We start from the raw sequence: 7,144 nt of genomic DNA, 5'->3' as shown, positions 1-7,144 counted from the left end.
TAACTAATAGAAGTCAGAAAGCTCCTGATTGGGAGTTGGAAATCCTCTCTCATGTCTAAGACAAGAAATAAAACATAAGCTTTGCAATATGATGTATTCCAGTGAGCAGCTGATCACCCAAATGACAATGTCCCCATTTTCTTTCTCTTTTTTTAAAATGGTTTTATTGAGATAAGATTCACATACTATGCAATTTAGCCAATTAAAGTATACAGTTCAATGTTTTAATGTGCAACCATCACTACAATCTGATTTTAAAACATTGTTTTTTCATCTCTCTTAAAGAAACTCCTACTCATTAGGGGCCACCTCACATTCTTCTCCCCTACACCCTGCCTTCCTCCCTAAGCAACCACTAATCTAGTCTGTCTATGCATTTGCCTGTTCCAAACATTATATAATGACTTCTTTCACTTAGCATATTATTTTTGAGGCTCATCTATATTGTAACAAAATTGAATACTTTATTTTATTACTATTATTTCACTGTATGGGTATATAGTATTTAGTTTATCATTTTGGCTTTATGAATAATGTTGACACAAACACCTGTGAGTAATTATTTCTATGGACATTTAAAAAATATTGTATATATACCTAGCAGTGGGATTGCTGAGTCATGTGGAACTATATATTGAAATTTCTGAAGAACTTGCAAGCTGTCTTTCATAGCAGTTGTACTAGATTATTACCCCACCAGCAATATATGAGGGTTGTAATTTCTCCACATCTTTCCCATCATAATGGGTGTTAAGGCATTCATTTTCAATTAAAATTTTGAAAGTATTTCTTCTGTCAAAAAGAATGAGATGGTTACTAGTGAGGTGAGACTAACTTCATTGACAGACAACTCTCAAACTAATTTTGGCCTAACAAATAAAGGTTTATTTCTTGCTCACTTCAGAGTATAATGTGGGTTGCAGTGTGGCAGGGTGAATAGGAAATGGGGCTACAGTCATCCTGGCACCTTCTTCCTACCACTGGTTCTGCTATCTTTTCTACCGGGAAAGGCATCCAGCATACTGGATGGTCCATTTGGAAAGGGTTAAGAAATAACCTATTCATGGTATACATCATCTACCCACATTTTACTTCTCAAATTTAGTCATCTCTCTCACCACACTTCTAGGAAAGGTAGGAAATATACTCTCATTAAGCACCTAAAATATATTATAAATAAGTACAAAACAGTTTTACTTAAACAATGTTCTTGATAACAGGAACTCTGGTTTCTAATCCTGACTGATAGAAACCCACTGTGTGATCTAGAGATAGTTGTTAAACACTACTAGTGACAGTTCTTCATTGCTAAATTAACTTTGGTTTTCACATGGCTATATTCCCAATTATTAACTGCCTTTTGGTATAAGAGAATCTTTAAAATCCATATCAGTGTAATGTAATGTAAGGCCTCTGTAGTTATTAAAGAATCCATCTCACAAATTGAAAAAAAATTTTCTGTGAATGTTTGTGTTTTTAAAACTCTCTAAACCTGGTGTTTAAACTATTATTATACCAGAAAGCAAGATGATGTGCCCCATTCAAAGTTTATTAGATTAGTTCTTACTGAACTGCTGCTTGCAGTACAGATTGCAACCTGATTGCATCCATAAATATATTTACCAAGCTTTTAAATTGGTCTTATTGGCTTTGTAAACACTGAAATCCTCATTGTTATTATAATAGTCTGTAGTCTAAATCTTGTTTATTCATATTTTATATGTATATGTACTGTATAGATCGAAATAGTATTACCAGAATTCTCGGCAGTAACTGTTGGACATAAATATTGCTCTTTAGCTAAAGCTTTAAATTTTAATTACTTAAATTTAAAAAACTTTTTCTTTACAGATAGACAAATTAAATTGTTTATTAATATATTAATATGTCGTTCACAGTGTGGGACAGCTGTGTTAGGCTTGCTTGGGGGTTTACCAGCTGCAAGCACTTTGCTTGATTGTTGCGTGAGCACGCAGCAGAGGCACCTGTGCACAGCCTGTACAGGCTATGGGTGCTTCCCCTAGGCGGCGATTCCCCCAGATCCCTCTCCTGCCACCGTGACGTGCAGATTTCCTTGCTCCCTTGCCCTTACTTCTAATAGCAGATTTTCCTTTGTTTATTAGCTCTTTCCTTTTTCTTGTTTATTTGCTCACCTGTCTACAAGCCTCCAATGAACGGGTGTGGCCCGACACTTTCCAGCTCCACAGTTTTTCTACCATCTGTGTGAATCCAATGTGAGCCTGCCTGGCCTCAGCCGCTGGCATTACACACAGTCTTAGAAATGTGTTGAACTTCTGGTTTTAAAGATATATATTTATATTTATATATATACTAGGATAGCCAGCACTTGTTAGTCCATATTTTTTTTATTTCTAATTTTATTTCTTTATTTAAATCAGCTTTACTTAGATTTTCTTTTTTTTATCTTGTCTTCTCAATTTTATTCTTTTTTGTTAGATTGTACCTTCAAAACTTTACTAGATAACAAAATAACACATGACATAAATGTTGATAAACTATGTAGAAAATATAATGATGTGACCAAAGACAAAAAAAATAGAGAAAATGAAGAGAAAGAATGAGTTATCTATAAACAAAAGTATTTGTCCCTGCATTGCACATGATCTAGTCTAAAACCACAGAAGTTAATACCGAACTGGAAAATGGCCTGTTGTAAAGTTTATTAAACACAAGGTACTAAGAATTATTATACACAATTCTCTAGATTCTACTACATCTCACACTCAAATAACTACATAAAAAGGAAAAATATGTGGAAATTCGGAAGTAACTTAATTTATCACATACATGTGTTCATAATATAATTTGAAACATTTTATAATATTTGCTTGAGGGTTCAGAAAAGTGAGGCAAACATGAACTTCCAGTGTCATTCATAAGATAATTCTGCTTATTTTTCTGTAAACTGATGTCCTGATAGTTTGTAATAATATATTATGGTTAGTATTCTTTTAATTTTTATTATGAAAATACTCAGTAGAACTTGGGAATCTAGGAGCATATACCTTTGAGTTCTGGATATACCACAGTTTATTAATCCATTCATCTATAGAGGAATATCTTGGTAACTTTCAATTTTGGCAAGTTGCTATAAAGATCTGTGTTCAGGTTTTTGTGTAAGCATAGGTTTTCATATCTTTAGGGTAAATGACAAGAAGCAGGATTACTTGATTGAGTGCTGTAGGAAAAACAGCTGTATTAGGCTTGCTTACTTATTTTTCTGCTGCAAGCACTTTGCATGATTAGTGCATGAGCACCTGGTAGGAATAATGTGGGTTGCAGTGTGGAAGCCACATATGTAGACTATATAAGGCTATGGGCACTTTTCCTTGGAGCGGTTTTTCTGACCAGTTGTCTGCTGCTTGCAAGAGGCGATTTTTTCCGTTTGCTCATCTGCTGCTGTGAGAAGCAGTTGTCTCCTGCCTATTCCCTCACTCACCACTGTGAGAATACAATAAATAGGAATGACCTAATGCCTTTCTGCTCCATGGTTCCTCTGTGGTCTGCCCAAATCCAGTGTGAATCTGCCTGAACTTGGCCACTGGTAATACATATGCAAACAGTATGTTTAGCTTTATAAGAAACTGTCAAATTGTCTTCTTCTCAAGTGGCAGTACTATTTGCATTCCCATCCTCAATGAATGAGAGTTCCTGTTGCTGCACATTCTAGTCAGCATTTGAAGGTGTCAGTGTTTTGAATTTTGGCCATTCTAATAAGTATGTAGTGACATCTCATTGTTTTGGGGGTTCTTTTTGGTGTGTGTGTGTGTGTGTGTGTGTGTGTGTGACAGAGAGAGACACAGATAGGGACAGACAGCAGGAAAGGAGAGAAATGAGAAGCATCAATTCTTCATTGCAGCACCTTAGTTGTTCATTGATTGCTTTCTCATATGTGCCTTGACCAGGGGGCTACAGCAGACCGAGTGACCCTTTGCCCAAGCCAGTGACCTTATGTTCAAGCTGGTGAGCTGTGCTCAAACCAGATGAGCCCTCACTCAAGCCGGCGACCTTGGGGTTTCGAACCTGGATCCTCTGCGTCCCAGTCCGATGCTCTATCCACTGTACCATCACCTGGTCAGGATGACATCTCATTGTTTTAATTTGCATTTTTCTGATGACATATGCTAGGAAGCATCTTTTCAACTGCTTATTTTTTAACTGTATATCTTTTTTTTTTTTTTTTTTTTTTTAATTTTTCTGAAGCTGGAAACAGGGAGAGACAGTCAGACAGACTCCCGCATGCGCCCGACCGGGATCCACCCCGCACGCCCACCAGGGGCGGTGCTCTACCCCCCAGGGGGCGATGCTCTGCCCATCCTGGGCGTCGCCATATTGCGACCAGAGCCACTCTAGCGCCTGAGGCAGAGGCCACAGAGCCAACCCCAGCGCCCGGACCATCTTTGCTCCAATGGAGCCTTGGCTGCGGGAGGGGAAGAGAGAGACAGAGAGGAAAGCGCAGATGAGGGGTGGAGAAGCAAATGGGCGCTTCTCCTATGTGCCCTGGCCGGGAATCGAACCCGGGTCCTCCGCACGCTAGGCCGATGCTCTACCGCTGAGCCAACCAGCCAGGGCTTAACTGTATATCTTCTTTGCTGAACTGTTTGCTAAGGTGTGGGGCAGCTGTGTTAGGCTTGCTTGCAGGTTTATGAGCTGCAAGCACTTTGTCTGATTGGCACATGAGTATATGGCTGTGCCACATGTGTATGGCCTATAAAGCTATGGGTGATTGTGCTTGAAAGAGATGGGAAATAGCAGATGCCCAGATTGTCTGCCCATCACTGTAAGGGGCCACCAGTATTACATAAGGTCTCAGCCATTTTTAAAATGTGTTGTCTGCTTTTTTATTGTTGAGTTTTAAGTTTTCTTTGTATAATTTGGATAAAATTATTTATCAAATGTGTTTTCTGCAAAGATTTCCTCCCAGAATGTACCTTATATTCTTTTTTTTTATTTTTTATTTATTTATTTTTTTTGTTAGAACAACTCAGCAAAATAAAATTCCAGTTTATTGTTGGACAACATTGTTTCACACATACATCAAACAGGCCAAAAAAAAATAAACAACTTCATAGACAAAAAAAAAAAAGAAAAAAAAAAGAAACCTTTTATCTTTGGCCTTTTTAACCATCTCATACGAACCAACTACTTATAGTACAGCTAAGTACATACACAAAAAGTTACTGGAATGCTCGGAATAAGATTGTTTTTTTGTTGTTGTTTTTGCTTTTTTTACAAGGTTTTTTTTCTCCTTTGAGATTATAATGAACATGGTCACACCACAAGTAAAGTCGGAAGTAGGACAGACAACGCTCCAAAGGCTGGTTTGGTCATCCCAAGATCATTTAAAATGGCTGACCCCTAACAATATGTACAAAAATATAAAATGTAAATAAAAAATACAAACAAATTTTTCCTTTTTAAAGTACTTTTAAGAAAAAAAGCAGGGCCTTGGAAGTTTTGTTTTTTTCCTCCCCTGTTGCAAATTCACGTTGTGGTTTTGGTTGTGTGGTGGCAAGCGCGTGTCATCTGCGGTGGCGCTGCCCAAGTTGGGTGAGTGGTAGAGCGGGACTCTCTACTCGAAGGTGACCACGTTTAGATTCTGAGACGGGAAGTGGAGGGTGAATAGGTCACGGTGGCCTCTTTTTTTTTTTTAAGTTTAACTTTTCCTTTTTTGCTGTCTAGTCATCCTCATCAGTCTTCTGCTTCTTGGTGTCAACATCATCATCCTCATCGTCCTCAGCTGCCCGTTTGCCCATAGCTGCCTCAGCTTCCTCATCTTCATCGCCATCCTCTTCCTCACCATCACCTTCCTCTTTGTCCTCCTCCTCCTCCCCTCCTTCTTCCTCTTCTTCATCTACCTCATTGTCAGCCTCCTGCTCCCCGTTTTCCTCATTAGCATTTCCATTAGCAGGTGCATCTCTTCCATTCTCTGCCTCCTCCACAACTTCCTTCTTCTCTTTCAAAGTCCTTGGTGGTGATCTCGGAGCTGGTGTCCATGGCCGCGTCTGACATGGTGGGCACGCCGGTGATTCGGTGCAGCAGATTTAAAAAACAAACAAACAACAACAAAAAAACAAAAACCAAGAGTTCGAAGACTCTGGAGAAAAAGCTGCCGGAATTTGCGGCGGCGGAGGAGGCGCGCAGCGAAGGTGGCTGCGGCGAGCAGAGAGACGGACGCAGGAACAATGCAAAGATGGCTTTTCAGAGCAGCCAGTGGGGCAGAAGATTTTGATTAATGAAATTCAGATTATTGATTGTTTCTTGTGTCTTGGTGTTCTAGCTAAAGAGGATATCATTGTAGCCAGAGTCATGCAAGTCTCTATGTTATCTTCCTGGAGTTTTATAAGGGGAATCATTTTTAAAGAGTGAGACATTAAAAATATGATTGGACTTCTTGTATAAAAAGTCAAAGCTTATCTATTGTTAGGTTAACCATAGTTTGCATGTATGATGAACTAGCTTTTATATTGAAGAAAAGACAGCACATTTTAACATATAGATGCCTCTTATTCTGAGGTGGGTTAGTTTAGTTTTCAGATGTTGTGCCCTGTTTAAAATGAGATACAATCCTAACCAGTTGTATTCTATAAATAGGTAGAGCAAAAGAGCTAGATGCCAGATTGCCTATGTAGATTTTTACTTACTTTTTTCAAAACCTGTCTCCATGTTGTCTACCATGTCTGCTCACTACCCTGTCTCTAATGTCATATCACCAACACCCAGTCTTTTATTCAATTTATTTCAGTCTCTCACTAACAGAATTAGTGATTGTCTGGTCTAATCATCTCATATCCATGTTTCAATCAATCCCATATTTTTTTGTTTATTTTTCTCCTCTGACTCTGTTTTCTCATTTACAGTCATAGTAAATGAACATGGCCTTGAAGAAAGTACAAGTAGTACATAGTATATTACTTGTGTATATATTCAACCATCTATTCTGACATTGTTACATCTTCTGTTTACCTCTTCTGTTTATTAAAGAACAGGGATCCTGTCTGTCTTAGGAAATGCAACCCCTTAGGAGACAGGCTGACTGAATTAGGGTGAGCCTAATAAAATGCCGGAAGCTGAGGCCCGGCAGGTTCACACTGGATTCTGGCAGGCAGTAGAGGAACTGCAG

At 38.6% G+C, this 7,144-nt stretch overlaps 1 pseudogene; it reads right to left on the bottom strand.

The window, feature by feature from the left end:
* Positions 1-5,092: 5,092 nt before the first annotated feature.
* On the bottom strand, positions 5,093-6,235 carry LOC136405329 (prothymosin alpha-like; annotated as a pseudogene).
* Positions 6,236-7,144: the final 909 nt, after the last annotated feature.

This window comes from Saccopteryx leptura, chromosome 5 (genome assembly GCF_036850995.1).
Source record: "Saccopteryx leptura isolate mSacLep1 chromosome 5, mSacLep1_pri_phased_curated, whole genome shotgun sequence".
In the NCBI taxonomy this organism is placed as follows: domain Eukaryota; kingdom Metazoa; phylum Chordata; class Mammalia; order Chiroptera; family Emballonuridae; genus Saccopteryx; species Saccopteryx leptura.
This window is presented reverse-complemented; position numbering and strand designations above follow the sequence as displayed.